Here is a 19,361-nt window from a genome sequence, read left to right as displayed (position 1 = left end):
GCATTAATGACACTTCAGTCATTGTGGCTTTTCAAGCACAGCCATTCCACAGCGAACAGAGAGTTGACATTTCCTGACATTTTCCCAACTAATTACAGTACAAATAATTAAGCATGTTCGTCTATGTAACAAATGAAGGCGAAAGCCGTCTGTCAGCCCGGGCCGTGATTGATGACTCTCCGGGAGACTTTATCTGATGGGTCCTGCCACAAGGTACAGAGGAAGCAAATTTATTAGAACGAACAATGCAAATTTAGAGTCATCTCATCCAGTTATGCGCCAAGGCAATATTCGTGTCAAGGTGAATGTGACAATGAAAGCAAAATATTAGCATTTTGTGGAGCGGGCTGAAGGGGAAATCAGAGCGCTGAGATGACAGGCCTAATTATTTCGGCTCACACAGGCCAGGACAGCTGTTTCTGGTGTCCTGAACAAGCCTGTCACGCAGGTAACCAAATAGGGTCTGCGTATGAGCCTATGAATTTGACACTCCAGCGATGTGTCTGCCACTAATGACCAATGCTAATGTCGCTGCCATGTCTCCAAAAATGGGAAAAAATGTGGAGGTGTCAGCCAGCATGAAAGTTTTTTTTTTTTCTCCCCTCATCAGTCAACATTTTTCAACGTAATTATGCATTTTTAGAATTAATGCCCCGCCTGTCACTACTGACCACCCACATTTTCAGTATTTTGTTGGAATGTATGCAAGTCAACAATGTTTTCAGAGAATATGTTTATACTTTACTGTGAGACTTTTGGATTATTGAGAAAAGCAGACTCCATATATATATATATATATATATATATATATATATATAAAAACATTTTGCACTAGTGTGACAATTACTTTTTTAAATATAGGACTAGGACTTTTCAAAATTTTAAGGCACATCCATAGTGACAACACCTTTTAAAATCAGTGAAATTCCTATTTAATTATTTCAGGCAATGTCCTGCATTTTCAAATTATTGATCATGAAAATGAGAGATGAACAGTGTTTGGCTGTCATGCACTGGGCAGAAATTCAAGAAATCCAATAATAATAATAATAACAATTATTATTATTATTATTATTATTATTATTATTATTATTATTATTACTCTAAAACAAAATTGTGTTTTCTTGAATCTGAATGTTTACATTTAAAATTTGATTTCCTACTGGAATGCTGATGGATATAAATCACTGAGCACTACATTTTAATAAAAACAACTTGACGCCGAAAACGTTTGCATAAATGTTGTGTGCAAACATGAGGATCCAGAAGAAACAATAATTAGATGCATCTCCTGATCAAATGTAAAATGTGCTGCAAGCATGTTGTCATCTGTGGATTAAACTGTAGTCTAATTAAAGTAGGCATGAAAATAAATAGGTGTGAAGGTTGAGTATGAGTGATGTTGAGAAAAAAAAAGTGCATCTTTAATGGTTAATGTGAAGCACAACTTTTTCATGACAAGTGCTCTGCTCTTTCTGCACCAGAGAACTACTTGTGATATAAGGACCAACAATAAACAATAGGCTTAGGCTTTTATGCTACCAAATAGCAATATGTTGTCTGCATACGGCTGCGCTTTGGGGAATACAAAGGTTGCCGCCCAGGCTCATAATGAATTTAGAATTTGTACTCCAGGCAGCCTTAGAATGGCTCTTAAGGGGCAGGCAAATCCGAATGGGTTTCGAAAAAAAAAAATCTACACGGGAATCAAAGTTTGCTGCTTTGTGGCTAACTGGCTGCCTTGGAACAGATGGGCGTCGGAGGCACTATGAGCCCATTGAGATTCAGGATCCAAAGTAGCTGCTGCTGCTCTGTACACACAGGCAGATGATGCCTTTGTGTCACTGGATTGCTGATATGCATTTAGGTAGGTAGGGAGGGATGTGGGATTGGCATTTATTTATTTATTTTCTTAGTTTTTGGCTGAGGACTATCGAAATAAAGCACAAGACAAAGCGCCGGTGAAACGCAGTGAGTTTAAAGAGTGGTGAATTTAGACATTCACTCTCACACATGGATTAAAATATGCAAGTTTCATATCCCTTAGTTGTAAGCATTGTAAATGAGTTTTTGTATCTTAAATGAAAACAACAGACATCCTTTGCACACTTTGTCATAGCTTTTTTGTTTGCTTTGTCTCTAAAATTCCACAATTGGCAACAACTTTGTTGGCTAAATAATGCTGTACTGTATGTACAGTATTCACAACGTCAGAGGATAATTGTATCATATGAAAATGTAAACACGAATGTAGTTTGACATGCAAATGCTTGACTCACTGTTTCTGATTATTCCATGTTGCTTATATTGTATTTATTTATCGTATTTCAAGAAAAAAAAATGTATATATATATATATATATATATATATATATATATATATATATATATATATAGTAAAACAATTAATCCGCTATAATCTGCAAAAAACAAAACTGCCATAAAATTGCCACAATAAGTCAATGTTGCCAAACATCCAGAACTTCCAGATCAACTTATTGCTGTTTTGCATTCAGTCTTCATTCTAAAATGTGTTTAATGCAATAACATATAATGATATAGTTTAACTGCTCTCCAAAAAAATAAAAATAAAAAAGCCATTGTCCCAGAGGCCTCATTTTTCAAAAGAAATTGTTGCTTTAATGTCGAGAGCAGTGATGCTGCAGCACACAGGGTTCACTGTTGTCAGCTTTGAAATGCCATGAAGTTGAACAGAGTTCAACTCCAAGACAGAATCACAACAACAACAAATAATTAAAACAATAAATAATAATAACAAAAGACCAACTTGCTGGTTCGGCATTGCAGCCTTTACACACCACACACACACACACACACACAACAAAAAAAATACAAATATCACACTTAGCAACGGACTAATAATTGGATAATTGGAAAGATTTTGGTATTCATAGTATTTTAAATCAAGCAATAAATTCCTGAAAATAAAATTTTTGCCTGCTTATTCTTACTGCCTAGATTAATAACATGCACCTTACCCCAGTGGGCCAAGAAGGAAGTGTACAAATACGCCCCCCTTTAATCTGCAAGAATTCCCCACAGCAGTGTCAAAATTCTGTTCAAGTGCAAGGCCTGCCAGGGAGAATGGACACGAACAATGTGGTGGGACGCAGGCAATAGCAGCTGTGAAAGCCTATGCTGATCATGATACATTGGACCAGACCCTTGGATATGCTTGGCTCTGTGCTTTTCTCCCTCTGACTCCAGACCATCCTATGGAGGGAGCAGAGGGAGGAAAGGGCTAGCCCGGGGAAAGACAGACAATAAGGGTGTTAAGCCTTGGAGCAGTCTACAGCAAAGCCGCTTTCCAGGCAACCGGTACCAAAGCCAAACGCCCCAACCACATCAGCCATGACAGACGGCTGGCAGAACAATCATCTTAACAATATGGCTGAGTCGCTGACCCCATGCTGAAATGGGGCTATTGCTCCAACTATTGCTAGTGTGATGGTTGGTTAGCGTTGGCACTAATAGATCCATGCTGAGCCAGGCGTTGGAATAGGCTGTTTGCAATGGGACTGCTAAAGGCCCCAGCATGTTGTCAAGGAATGTGTCTTTTGGTGAGGCAGAGCAAAACTGCTTGGTTTGAAGGATGGTGACCATTATCATGAGCAATTTTATTGGTTAAGATCACAGCGTGGATGGTCAAGGCTTTAATGATGATAATAGATGGTAATGAGAATTTGATTTATGGTCAACACAGGTTTTAGGATTGGAACACAAGACGTGCAGAGTTAATTGTTTTGTTTGTTTTCTTTGATGACCAGTTTTATGAATGCGTTTTTTTTTCTCCTGAAGTTCACAATCAAGGTTGCGTTTTTGCTACCGTTTGCTGATTTTTTTTTTTTCCATCTGTCTTTTCTCAGGATAATTCAAAAATCATGTGGTTTACTTTCATAAATCTATGCAGGGGGGGGGCATAGCTCAAGAAAACACTTTTTTTTTTTTAAATGGGAGATCTGGGTTATATTTTTTTTTTACACTTTCATTCATATCTCAGAATGTGGTTCATGAACAACTGAGAATAAGTACTATATTGGCCCTGAGATGCTGATCCTTATCCCCAGAGCCTGTAAAGTCTACAACTCCCCCTGGACAGGACCAACATAGTTTAGTTCTCCAACCAAGGCCTGTACCCAGTTACAGGACTGGGACAATGGAAAGTGTCTTGACCAAGGACACAGAGTAGAAATCAGACCTAGGTCTACATGGTGGTAGCCCAACTCCTTATGCAACTGAGCTGCCTGCTGCACATGAACCTTCACAATAAATAAATAAACAAACAAACAAACAAACCTGGCATATTTATGGTGACAATACCTAGGAACAGAGGTGGGACAAAGTCACTGTCAAGTCATCAATTTTCAAGTCCAAAGTCAAGTCTCAAGTCAGCTTGTGAACAATTGTTGGCGATTATGGCTTATGACTTGACTTAGGACTTGCTAATTAATGACTTGAGAGTGACTTGATGGTGACTTCGTCCCACCTCTGCCTACCAATGTGTAAGAATGGATCCAGATCTAGATAAAGCAGACACCAACATTTGACCAGGAAGCAGCAGACAGATGGTTCCATTTGACAGGTGGAGATGAATCAGAATCCGAATCAGAACATCCTTTATTCACCAAGTATCCTCAAAGAATACAAGGAATTTGACTCCGGTTTCATCTGTACTCTCTCTGTACAGGGATATATAACTAAACACAAACACTAAATAATTAAAAAACAATAAACATTCACAATAGATGGACTGGTTGTCTGCATGTGTGGTCACCAACCTTTAATATTTTTTTAACATAGTAATGTTGCCAAGTTGAAACTTTTTCACACCACAGGTGACAGTGTCCTGACCACCTGACGCAGACATGTGACCCATGTTTGGTCCCGACCCACGGATTAAGAAACTGCCTTGTAGCTAACCTTTCCAAGTGACTATGTACTCCGCCATATAATCAGTCCTTTATATGAAAAGGAGGAGTTGGACTTCACAGCTCAAATTATGTGCAACTTGCAAATCCCTAAATGTTTCAAAACACCCAGACCTTGCAGTTATCACAGAAATACTATAATTATTTTAATGACCGGACTACTTCTATCGAGCCGAAAACCTGCTTATACCTTTGTGAGCTGGCAAGCCAGCAATTACAGGTTTCAGTACGGTGTTGGCAATTTTTTTTTTCAAAGAATGCAGTAGGATTAAGGGTGAAGTGAATGTGCTATTAAATGATTTCCGCTTGTGTGTATTATCATTTAAAAAGGCACTTTGCTGCTTTCCTTTTGGCAGCTCACTACTTTAAACAAGACAGACATCTTGTAATGTAAAAAAAAAAAAAAAAACAAACAGTAAATTAAATATATATCAAGCTTAAATTAAATGCATTAAAAAAATGGTAATTGGTGAAAATGGTAAAAAAAAAAAAAAGGGCCAAATGCAATTGTAAATGGATGAATATTTATGTATCTGGTAATGTGTATGTTAAGTTTAAAAAGTTTTGTATGCATGCACAGATCATTTCTGAACATCAGCGCAGAGAGGTGGCTTTGGATAGACAGTCACTAGTACTAAACTGTCTTCAAACATAAAACACTGAGCTGTATCATGCATGTAATTGTGCACATGCCCAGAACAGATCTGTCAGGATCTGGTACTGAGTAGCCTCTGTCCCTTTAGAGAGGGAACATGGCAAGCAACAACAGGGGCACATCCAGGATTTTGTAAAGGGCGGGGGGCATGGATTTGTGAAGAAGTCTGGTGTGACTGCACTCCTCTAGGCTGGGTCCAGGGAATGCCCCACTGAAAATCTCGAATTTTTATGTGCCATTGCCTGCAATTTTGTGCATATTTTATCACAGAATACTAACCACAAAGAAAAGACATTTTATAAGCTGTTAATTGGGGATGGGGGTGAAGGGGGAGCTGCAACAAATACAGTGCCCTCCAAAAGTATTGGAACACAAATTTGAATTTGCAAAAAAAACAAAAAACAACTATTTCAAAAATTTTCCTCCTGAAACTTAAACTGAAACCAAATCTCTACAAGTTGATAGGAATTAATTAAAAATATAAAAGCCAAGATGATGGGTTGCATAAGTCATTGAATGCTTTGGTATAATCCCTGTAAATAATCAGTTTTATTGCCAGTTTTCTTCAGACAAGTCAGGGGATGGATACATGAACATTTCCAAGTCACTGAATATGCGTTGGACTTTATTTACAACAATTATGAAGAAATACAAACAGTATGGCACTCTATGGTGAATCTACTGTATATAGAGTAGACAGTTCTGAAAAACTGAGTGACTGTGCAAGAAGGAGAAGAGTGAGGAAAGCCACCAAGACACCCAGACATGTGCATAGTTCATGTTTTGCATTTTGTATCCTCAGTTATACACCTTCATGATGAAGTGGTACAGAGGAAGGATTTCTTAAAAAGAAGACCTGAAATGTTTGCTGCAATTTGCCAGAAGGTACATCTGAAATGCAAACCTAGATTTGATGTTTTGGTGAAAGAAGGTCCGATAGTTGGCAGTGCATGTCAGAGCACAAACCAAGCATAAAGTCAAAGGAATTGTTTGTACATTTCTGACACAGGATTGTCTTGAGATACAAATCTAGAGAAGTACAGAAACATTTCTGCTGCTTTGAAGGTCCCAATGAGCACAGTGGCCTCCATCATCCATAAATGGAAGAAGTTCATATACAACAGGACTCTTCCGAGAGCTGGCTGCCAGTCTAAATGGAGCAACGTTGGGATAAGGGTCTTAGTCAGGGTGGTGACCAAGAACCCGATGGGCACTCTCTTAGAGCTCCAGCATTCCTCTGTGGAGTGAGGAAAACCTTCCAGAAGGACAACCATCTCTGCAGCAATCCACCGATCAGGCCTGTATGGTAGAGTGACCAGACAGAAACCACTCCTTAGTTAAAGGAACATGGCAGGTCATCTGCAGTTTACCAAAAAGCACCTGAAGGGCTCTCAGACCATGAGAAATAAAATTCTCTGGTCTGATGAGACAAAGATTGAACTCTTTAGTGTGAATGTGAGGCATCATGTTTGGAGGAAACCAGGCACCATCCCTATAGTGAAGCATGGTGGTGGTAGCATCATGCTGTGGGGATGATTTTCAGCAGCAGGAACTGAGAGACTAGTCAGGAATAATGGAAAGATGAATGTAGCAATGTATGGACACATCCTGGATGAAAACCTGCTCCAGAGCGCTCTTGACCTCAGAGTGGGGCAACGGGTCATCTTTCAGCAGGACAATGACCTTAAGCACACAGCCAAGATATGATTCAGGACAACTCTGTGAATGTCCATGAATGGCCCAGCCAGAGCCCAGACCTGAATCTGATTGAAGATGTCTGGAGAGATCTGAAAATGGCTGTGCAAAAACACTCCCCATCCAACCTGATGGACTTGAGAGGTGTTGCAAAGAGAAATGGACAAAACTGGCCAAAATATAGGTGTGCCAAGCTTGTGGCATATTCAAGAAGACTTAAGGCTGTAACTGCTGCCAAAGGTGCATCAACAAAGTATTGAGCAAAGGGTGTGAATACTTATATACATGTGATTTCTTGTTGTTCTAGTTGCTCGTGGTGTGTAGTGAGCTCCTTCACATTGGGGTGAATGCGAAGCATTATTTATAAAGCACTTTGAGTGCCTGATGCAGATGGAAAAGTGTTATATAAATGCAGTGTTATGCTAAGGTGACGTGGCTCAGAGAGGGTGGAGACACAAAGGCAGACTCACACAGAGGAGCGTAGTATTGATAATTTGATGATTTAAAAAGGTTTTATCTCATAAGCAGGCACTTGTTTGGTACACAGTAGCAGTCAGCATGGCAGAAGTATCAGGCAGGGTTAAGGCTGAGGCATGGACAAAAACTGGCAAAGTCAAAAACACAGTAACACAGAGTTCAAAGGCTGAGACAAACTCAATCAATCAATCAATTTTATTTATAGCGCCAAATCACAACAAACAATTGCCCCAAGGCGCTTTATATTGTAAGGCAAGGCCATACAATAATTACGTAAAAACCCCAACAGTCAAAACGACCCCCTGTGAGCAAGCACTTGGCGACAGTGGACTCGTGACCCAAAAATACAAACCAAAGTCAAAAAAATTGGCAATGCAATCAGGACTATGACAAAGGCATGGCGAGGTTTACAGAAACAGCGAACTAGCAAGAAGAAACAAACACACAAGGCTTAAATAACAGAGGTGGCAATTACTGCAAACAAGGCACAGGTGTGGGGAACAAAGAGGCAAATGAGAGCAAGATGGTGCAGTCAGACAAAAAGCAAAGCAGACAAAATGGAGGCGTGGAGGGAGGAAACAAAGATGAGGTGAGCAGGTGAAAGAGAGTGCAGTAGAGTGAACACTAAGCAGACAGAAATAAACTGAAAGGTGAATCCTAAATATAATGCAAAATAATTTACACATGGAAGGAGCAAAGAAACAAAAACAAGAAAAACAAAGGTGAGAACTGTTAAGTGATCAACAAAACAGTTAAAGGCAGGGGTGAAAGTAATATGTGACAAAAGAAAACACTAACAGAAATTACAAGCAATGACTCTATTGGTAAAATGCAAAATAAAACCAGTGACTGAAGTAATCGTAAACTGAAAAACAAAAACAGAGGATCAAAGTGTAAAGTGTAAAGCAGACAGAGACAGACCTGACATGCGGTACATTTACCATTTACCATTTCTTAGTTTTTATTGTATTTATTTTTTAAATAGCGAAAGTTTCAAAAACCTTTTTATATGTTGTCATTATCAGGTGTTGTTCGTAGAATTTTGAGGGAAAAAATGACTTTACTTAATAAGGAATAAGGCTGTGAATACTCTCTAGATGCACTGTATTTATATGATTTGCAACCACTCTGTGAAAGCTAATGGGGATACATATGAAGAATAAGAGGAATGTGGATCAATCAGACCAGACAATATGTTGTGATTGCCACAAACTGTCAACAATGAAGATGAGATTTTCATGAAAATTCAGTAAGATATAGCTTATATATTATATTCAAATTCTAAGGTGGAACTATGCTAGTATACTAAGGTATATCTAAATATCTAAAAAGGAAGCATAAAATGTAAGAGTAGAAAAGAGTAGAGTAGAGCCACTTAGGTGCCTGGTCTTGAGAACCAGGGATGGTAGATTGAAAAGCTTTTTTATCCCATGGGAACTCTCCCTACTCACCCAAGCGGCTCAAGAAAAAAGTATATAATAATAATAATAAGACATAAGAAAGATAAGGCATCATATATGTTATATTTAAATATTAAGGGTAATAAACATCATATACAATATGGTACTATATAATATACAGGAGTAGGTATTAAAACCTAAATATTAATACAGGAGAAGATTGTAGTATAGGTAATTTAGTATGTAGACTAGTAGTAAAATTAATTATAGTTAGTAGGCTAAGCTATAAGTCTGGTATTTTATTATAGAAACAGAAGCTATGATGTAATCTGTATTGGTATCTATCTAAGGTAACGCTGCTAGCATACTATAGGAATAAAAAGCATAATCTATATGCTATCAAATGGAAATCTAAGAACTTACATACTATATGTTGATATCTTTAAAAGAACACATAAACTGATGAATCATAAAAAATCTACACCATGTAAAATAAAATTGTAAATAATAAAATAAGCTAGATTTGGTTAGAAGAGCTAAATTCACCATTAATAAGCCAACCGTACCAAGCATGTGACACTGTATCAACACCTTACACTTCAACTGGGGAACATGATTTGCCCATACATAGAATGTGATTACTAACTATTTTAAAGATTGTAAGGGGAAATTACTGTAATACATTAACAAATAAGTAAATAGATAAAACGGGGTTAGGGATAACCCTAACCCTAAAGGAACTATTTTGAAATGGTTAACACTGTGAGAATGACTCAGAGGGATGACCACAGCTTGGATTATAGAGTAGGTCTTTCATTGTCCTTAAGGTTGAAACATTTGCCCATAGATTTTAAGCATCTTCACATAAACGTGTTGAGATACTTTTAGAAACCACTGAAAGCTATTCATACTTAAAATAAATAAATAAATAAATAATACAGCAGTTAAAACTGTGTCAAATACCATTCTATTTTTGGTTATGATTACATCACTTACAAGTACATACAAAAATAAAAACAAAACAAATTATTAATCTAAGTTTTGGTCAAACTTTTTTATGTGCAGATGTATCCTTTTAACAAAGGAACAAACAAAAAACAACCAAAAGAAAACAAAATCTGACATTGTCTTCCATCCTGTTCCACTATAATTTTGTGGATTTGTGTAAAATACAAATTTTTGAGGCAAAAACAGATATTTGCACTAAGGGTGAAGTCCCCAGACTGAAAATGAGGGGTGTAGTGAAGGATGGCGTGGCACCAGGGCGTGGGCACTGTCGCCACTGTGTGCTTCCCAGGAGGCACACATATGCACATTTAAAGACACTGTGGTACAGTGTCTGCCCAGCTTCAGTCTGAATACTGCCATGAACACTACTGGCCAGTAGATGGCAGTAGAGACCTTGAAAACTTGCCAAAACAAACATCCAGATAATCTGTGTTGCTACTTGCTACGTTTAAGATGCGTGAAATTTAATAAAAGCGAACACAAAAACAATGTCTATAAACCCAGAATATATTCACAAGAGTTTTAGGCACTAGAATTTAATGCTGTTGTCCTGATCAGAGTGTCTCAAATGCATTCTCCTGTCGTGAACGTACTAAAATTACCGTACTGAGATTACTGTACTGAGATTACCGCACTGAGATTACCCTGTCACCCATAATGCACCTGGACAAAGCATGCCCACACTAAAACCTTAAAAATTAGCACATTACTTTAAAACTAAAACATATATCTGATATTTTCACTTTATAAACTTCAGAAATAACGTTAATTTAAATAACTTGTCCGAAATAGGTTTGGTTAAAATTTGAACCATAAGTTAAAAATGTATGCTTCTGGATGACTTGGGTGGTATTGGCCGCGTATCAGCATGCGGTTAAAATAATTTTTTTTTGTTTTTTTTGCCTGCAGAGTATAGAGTGGTTTCTTCTAGAAACAGCTCTCCTCTGTTTGCAGAGGGTAGAACTACACATCTGTTCACCTTTGTTTACCATGTTAACCAGAGGTCTCAAACCGGTTCCAGAAAGGGCCAAGAGAGAGCTTTCTGTGCAACCACCCAATCCACCGGGTGATTTCACTGATTAACTGATTCCACCTGCTCAAAGTGATGTTAATCAGTGAAATCACCTGCTGCAGTGGGTAGTTGCACAGAAAGCCTGCACCCTCTTGGCCCTTTCTGGAACCGGTTTGAGACCTCTGACGTTAACGGTCTAAAAATTATTGGACAAAAATTTATCGGAAGATAATTAGTCCAATAATGGTTTTCAAACTTATCTGAAAAGATAATCCGATACTGAAACTTTATCTTCGATAATTATCGGTTATTGGATTATCGGAAGTGTGCCCACCCACGGGGGCAGGTCAGTCAACTATCAATTCAAAGCTGAAGAAAAATATTTGGCTTCTTGCTATTATTGGCAAATGGTTCAGTTTATTGGACTTTGTCTAGACATTTTATTGTTAGTGAACTGACAGTTTGAAACCAATGCAACACGTACACTACATGCTTGAAAATTTTGAAATGTGAGAATGGTGTTGCTGGTCTTAAACAACTATTAATTTGGTGTTCCATTTCTTCTTACTCAGTGGTGGTATTTGGACTGTAAACCTCTCCTGGAGATTCAGTGCTATCTGTTTTGTGAACAACATGGTCTACCCAATATGTCAGAAGTTTCTAATGAGGATTTGGGAGGAAAGGAAGAAGGGAATTGATGGTCTCATGGTTAAGGTGTTGGGCTTGAGACAAGAAGAACCTCGGTGCAAATCCCAGCCTGACTGGAAAATCACTAAGGGCCCGTGGGCAAGGTCTTTAATCCCCTATTGCTGCCGGTGTGTAGTGAGTGCCTTGTATGCACCACCCTCATATCGGGGTGAATGTGAGGCATTTATTTGTAAAGCTCTTTGAGCGTCTGATGCAGATGGAAAAGCACTATATAAATGCAGTCCATTTACCATTTAACAGACAGAAACTTTACCACTGCACTACAATCACAGTCTTATAACAGGAGCGTAAAATGGCAAAAAACCAGAAGGAGTTAAATGTATTTAAAAAAAAAGAAAAAAAAGAAAAATGGCCCTAATAACTGGCAAAACAGTGTTTGTACAGTGTATTTTTGGTGATACTTGACTGAAAGGGTGCTGTTGGCCTGTCATATTGTCATAGTCCTGTGACGCACGTGTTCTGCCGACACGTGTGTCAGGCTGGACACGTGTGACATCAGATCACCTGCATCATGATCTGATTGATCCATTTCACATGGAGCAGCCTGCCGACGCTACACTCAAGGGGGCACTTAGACAAATTTCACTGCTAGCTCGAGTGTAATTGTCTGCTCACTATTTTTGTGCTGACAGTGCGAACAGCACCCATTTTCTAAGTGGCCAGTGAGGGTGTTGGATGTTTGTGTGTGACATCTGGAATTTGGCCGAACCTGCTGTGAGAGGGATCAAATGGGCTCTCACAGGGCACTCTCTGTCTTTTGGCCGCTGGAGGTGGCTCCAGTTTTAACAGCTGGCATGCCATGCCTCCGTCATGCGCAAGTCGGATTCAATCGTGTTATGTCTGAAGAAGAAATGTCCCAGTTCTGGTTGAATGTAAAGCAACTTCAAGGGTATCAATGACTGCCATGTGACAGGGTGAATGGTAAATCTCCATCATGGAGGTAAACAAATTATTGTATGCAATCGATTTTCTAGAGTGAGGTGTTCATTTTAATTTGAGTTCCGCCAAGGGTTGCCTTGAAGCACACATTTGGACCTTTTCTCATGTATGTGGGACAAATCTAAGTATGACTTGATATACAACTGTTTTCAAACAAGACGTGGTGGAGTTGAACAGCTCAGATGACTTCACATTTTTTAATTCCTATGAAAAAACTCAAAATGTGAGAAAAATCTGTGATTGTGGGAAATTCTCTAAATTTATTCGTACAAGCCACTTATGAACACATTTGTATGACCAGATCTTGCACAGTAATTGACCAGATTACAATTTGTTCATGTAAATGGGAGTCTTCTTCACAGACTAAGGTTAACTATGGAGTTCCACAAGGTTCTGTGCTAGGACCGATTTTATTCACTTTATACATGCTTCCCTTAGGCAGTATTATTAGAAAGCATTGCTTAAATTTTCATTGTTACGCAGATGATACCCAGCTTTATTTATCCATGAAGCCAGAGGACACACACCAATTAGTTAACCTGCAGGAATGTCTTTCAGACATAAAGACATGGATGACTTCTAATTTCCTGCTTTTAAATTCAGATAAAACTGAGGTTATTGTACTGGCCCCCACAAATCTTAGAAACATGGTGTCTAACCAGATCCTTACTCTGGATGGCATTACCCTGACCTCCAGTAATACTATGAGAAATCTTGGAGTCATTTTTGATCAGGATATGTCCTTCAATTAGCATTTTAAGCAAATATGTAGGACTGCTTTTTTGCATTTGCGCAATATCTCTAAAATTAGAAAGGTCTTGTCTCAGAGTGATGCTGAAAGCTAATTCATGCATTATTTACTCTAGGCTGGACTATTGTAATTCATTATTATCAGGTTGTCCTAAACGTTTCCTGAAAAGCCTTCAGTTAATTCAAATGCTGCAGCTAGAGTACTGATGGGGACTAAAATAGAGCGCCTTGGGGCAACTGTTTGTTGTGATTTGGCGCTATATAAATAAATTGATTGATTGATTGATTGACTAAAAGGAGAGAGCATATTTCACCCATATTGGCTTCTCTTCATTGGCTCCCTATTAATTCCAGAATAGAATTTAAAATTCTTCGTCTTACTTATAAGGTTTTGAAAATCAGGTCCCATCTTATCTTAGGGACCTCATAGTACATATCACCCAATAGAGCACTTCGCTCTCAGACTGCAGGCTTACTTGTAGTTCCTAGGGTTTGTAAGAGTAGAATGGGAGGCAGAGCCTCAGCTTTCAAATCAAATCAAATCAAATCAATTTTATTTATATAGCGCCAAATCACAACAAACAGTTGCCCCAAGGTGCTTTATATTGTAAGGCATGGCCATACAATAATTACGGAAAAACCCCAATGGTCAAAACGACCCCCTGTGAGCAAGCACTTGGCGACAGTGGGAAGGAAATCTCCCTTTTAACAGGAAGAAACCTCCAGCAGAACCAGGCTCAGGGAGGGGCAGTCCTCTGCTGGGACTGGTTGGGGCTGAGGGAGAGAACCAGGAAAAAGACATGCTGTGGAGGGGAGCAGAGATCAATCACTAATGATTAAATGCAGAGTGGTGCATACAGAGCAAAAAGAGAAAGAAACACTCAGTGCATCATGGGAACCCCCCAGCAGTCTAAGTCTATAGCAGCATAACTAAGGGATGGTTCAGGGTCACCTGATCCAGCCCTAACTATAAGCTTTAGCAAAAAGGAAAGTTTTAAGCCTAATCTTAAAAGTAGAGAGGGTGTCTGTCTGCCTGATCCGAATTGGGAGCTGGTTCCACAGGAGAACCAGCAACAACAAACAGTTGTTTGTTGTGATTTGGGACTATATAAATAAAATTGATTGATTTGATTTGATTTCATGTGTCAGAAGGTTGAAATAGTTCAGTAGAAGCTCTAATCATGGTTTAAAATCAATCACCCAAGAGCACCTTAAATATCTTTTGTCACCCATCATGTTGGAGAGAAGTACATTATTGGTGTGAATTTAAAGACTTGAGATTCTGCATTTGCATTCTTTAGTTTTGTAATGAGATGAAAATGAAGGATTTCACTTTTAATGCCACATTTTCAAGGCTGCTATGCTTCACGCAGCTGCACGAGTAAACACTGGTATCAATGGCAGGCCAGAAAGTAGCGCAATAAAGGCTGCCATGAAATTTGTTTATCTAGCTGCTGAATTGTATTCAGCTGGAGATATACAGCATAATAATGCAAAAACTGTGGGCTCTGTAATTAAGTCTGCCTTCAGATGCTTCCAGAGCAATTCATTAACACATTCACTCACTCTCAGCTCAGAAAGCAATGCCATTCATTACACAACCAAATTTAATTTATTAAATATTACTTGAAGTTTTTTTGACAATCCAAGCATAACTTTTTCCCCTCTCCAATTTGTTATAGTTAATATTTCTCATAAAGTATTTTGCAATACAACAATTGGTGTTCCACAGTAAGTCATTAAAAGCCACACGATGGTTTTGAGGATTAGTTTATGATTATGTCTCTGAACAAAATATGTCTGATGTGCAAGTGGAACAAAGCGGAAGCTGTGACTTTATGCGCCACCATGTTCTGCAAATTAATAAAATTGCTTTTTTCTTCTTTGACAGTTCATTATTGGGGTGGAGCAACAGTGTGGTTGTGGCACAGTAAACTGTTGATTGATTGATTGACTGCTGGGCTTATAAGTCTAGTTTGTATTCAGAGTGTAAGCCAGAAGAAAAAAAAGGCCATTTGATAATGGTACCCCCCCCCCCCCCCCCCCAAAAAAAAAAACAAGGAAAAAAAATGTTTTGTTGGATCGGAAATTATGCAGTCACTGTAGACAAGAATGGCTACTTGAGGTCAAATGTGTCCCCTCTCATTGATGGCACAATTTAGAAATTATTCTTATTACACCACACACATACACACTCACTGTGCGCACACACACACACACACACACATATATATATATATATATATAATATATATATATATATATATATATATATATATATATATATAGTATATATATATATATATATAGTTATATATATATATATATATATAGTTATATATAGTTATATAAATTTAACAATAATAATTTAAGCTGTTATAAGCTGTAAATTATAGTTTAGAAGGCAAAAAAACCCTGCTTTGCATTCATGATATTATGCATTTGATGGCTATGCACAGTGACTGCTGCTGGTTAGACCACTAACAAATGACTTCTAGTTTAAATTTACTTGAATCAAAAGATATTTAGAATAGTTTTTTTTAAGCATTCAAAGTTGCATATGGTTTCCAAATGGAAAATGGTTTGCAATTATTGCACGATAAGGCACATATTGCACCGTGCCGCCAATATTCTCATGGTGATCCACAATCAAAAGCTCTTTTCCTTCTTACTTTTGGACACTTTCATTTGCCGCAGAGGCTTAGCCAACTTTAAAGTGCCTACAAATTATGAAATGAGGCTTTTGCCCCTGTTGTGCTTATGCCAATTGGCTGCCTATGGCAACACAGTCAAGCGAAAGTTGTTTTTTCAAAGCCAGGCTAATTAAGGGGTATAAAAAAATAACATAATTCAAACTGTGATCGTTTGGCAGAACTATGGAATGTACAGTGGCCCCGTAATAGCCCATCTAAGGGTTTTCTCACAGCTCTAGGACACCAAACATTTCCCAGAGAGAGAGAGAGAGAGAGAGAGAGAGAGAGAATGCATCATGCAATCTGCATCACATACCTTTTCAATCTAATGGACATTGTGGGTCAGCATTGAGGAGGTATTTCATTGTATACTGTAATATAAAAATTACTGGAAAAAGGTTTATATATATATATATATATATATATATATATATATATATACACACTCAACAAAAATATAAACCGCAGCAGTTTAGTTTGCTCCCATTTTCTACGAGATGAACTCAAAGATCTAAAACTTTTTCCACATACACAATATTCAACATTTCCCTCAAATATTGTTCACAAACCAGTCTAAATCTGTGATAATGAGAACTTCTTTGCTGAGATAATCCATCCACCTCACAGGTGTGCCATATCAAGATGCTGATTAGACACCATGATTAGTGCACAGGTGTGCCTTAGAATGACCCACAATAAAAGGCCACTCTGAAAGGTGCAAGTTTTGTTTTACTGGGGAGAGATAACAGTCAGTATCTGGTGTGACCACCATTTGCCTCATGCAGTGCAAACACATCTCCTTCGCATAGAGTTGATCAGGTTGTCAATTGTGGCCTGTGGAATGTTGGTCCACTCCTCTTCAATGGCTGTGCGAAGTTGCTGGATATTGGCAGGAACTGGTACACGCTGTCGTATACGCCAGTCCAGAGCATCCCGAACATGCTCAATGGTTGACATGTCCGGTGAGTATGCTGGCCATGCAAGAACTGGGACATTTTCAGCTTCCAAGAATTGTGTACAGATCCTTGCAACATGGGGCCATGCATTATCCTGCTGCAACATGAGGTGATGTTCTTGGATGTTGGCACAACAATGGGCCTCAGGATCTCGTCACGGTATCTCTGTGCATTCAAAATGCCATCAATAAAACGCACCTGTGTTCTTCGTCCATAACAGACGCCTGCCCATACCATAACCCTACCGCCACCATGGGCCACTTGATCCACAACATTGACATCAGAAAACCGCTCACCCACACGACGCCACACACACTGTCTGCCATCTACCCTGAACAGTGTGAACCGGGATTCATCCGTGAAGAGAACACCTCTCCAACGTGCCAAACGCCAGCGAATGTGAGCATTTGCCCACTCAAGTCGGTTACGACGACGAACTGGAGTCAGGCCGAGACCCCGATGAGGACGACAAGCATGCAGATGAGCTTCCCTGAGACGGTTTCTGACAGTTTGTGCAGAAATTCTTTGGTTATGCAAACCGATTGTTTCAGCAGCTGTCCGAGTGGCTGGTCTCAGACGATCTTGGAGGTGAACATGCTGGATGTGGAGGTCCTGGGCTGGTGTGGTTACACGTGGTCTGCGGTTGTGAGGCTGGTTGGATGTACTGCCAAATTCTCTGAAACGCCTTTGGAGACGGCTTATGGTAGAGAAATGAACATTCAATACACGAGCAACAGCTCTGGTTGACATTCCTGCTGTCAGCATGCCAATTGCACGCTCCCTCAAATCTTGCGACATCTGTGGCATTGTGCTGTGTGATAAAACTGCACCTTTCAGAGTGGCCTTTTATTGTGGGCAGTCTAAGGCACACCTGTGCACTAATCATAGTGTCTAATCAGCATCTTGATATGGCACACCTGTGAGGTGGGATGGATTATCTCAGCAAAGGAGAAGTGCTCACTATCACAGATTTAGACTGGTTTGTGAACAATATTTGAGGGAAATGGTGATATTGTGTATGTGGAAAAAGTTTTAGATCTTTGAGTTCATCTCATACAAAATGGGAGCAAAACCAAAAGTGTTGCGTTTATATTTTTGTTGAGTTATACGAGGTCTGTCCATAAAGTATCGTACCCTTTTATTTTTTTCAAAAACTATATGGATTTCATTTATATGTTTTTACGTCAGACATGCTTGAACCCTTGTGCACATGCGTGAGTTTTTCCACACCTGTTGGTGACGTCATTCGCCTGTGAGCACGCCTTGTGGAAGGAGTGGTCCCGCCCCCTCGTCGGATTTTCATTGTCTGGAAATGGCGGAATGAAAAGCCATTTTCCAGCAGATTTCACTTTTAACAAGAGATTTTGTCATGGAAAGCCGTGCGGAGGCTTTGCGCGTCACGACCGATTCGCTGATGAAGCGAGACAAAGGAACACCTCCGTTTCGGAGTGTTAGAGGACAAGTTGGGACATGTCTATCTCGGCTATCAGTACTTACCAGTCGAGTGAGTATAAAAGAACTTGTGGAGAGCTGGACATGTCCCAACTTGTCCTCTTTCCATGACAAACTCTCTTGTTAAAAGTGAAATCTGCCGGAAAATGGCTGATGTCCAGGTCTTGTGATAACCAGAGAAAGAGCACACGACGGTCTCGTATCCACAGAGCCATCAGCTTAGAAATGATCCAGTGGTTTGTGCCGCATCGTCGCAGCTCGCAGCGCGGCGCACTGACCGTCCTTAAAGGGGTCCTTAAAGCTATAGTTAAAGTCCTTATTCTCTGTGAAGCCCGTAAAATTTTCACTGAAAGCCAGATAAATTTTTCGAATGGTTTCTAGGTGCCAGTCTCTAACAGCTTCTGAAAAAATTCTGATGGGAAAAAAGTCCTTTTCATTCCGCCATTTCCAGACAATGAAAATCCGACGAGGGGGCGGGACCACTCCTTCCACAAGCCGTGCTCACAGGCAAATGACGTCACCGACAGGCATGGAAAAACTCACGCATGTGCACGAGGGTTCAAGCATGTCTGACGTACAAACATATGAATGAAATCCATATAGTTTTTAAAAAAAATAAAAAGGACCGTTAATTTATGGACAGACCACGTATATATATATACACACAC

Source organism: Thalassophryne amazonica, chromosome 7, assembly GCF_902500255.1.
Source record: "Thalassophryne amazonica chromosome 7, fThaAma1.1, whole genome shotgun sequence".
Lineage (NCBI taxonomy): Eukaryota > Metazoa > Chordata > Actinopteri > Batrachoidiformes > Batrachoididae > Thalassophryne > Thalassophryne amazonica.
The sequence above is the reverse complement of the archived record's forward strand: the minus strand, read 5'-3'. Positions refer to the sequence as shown.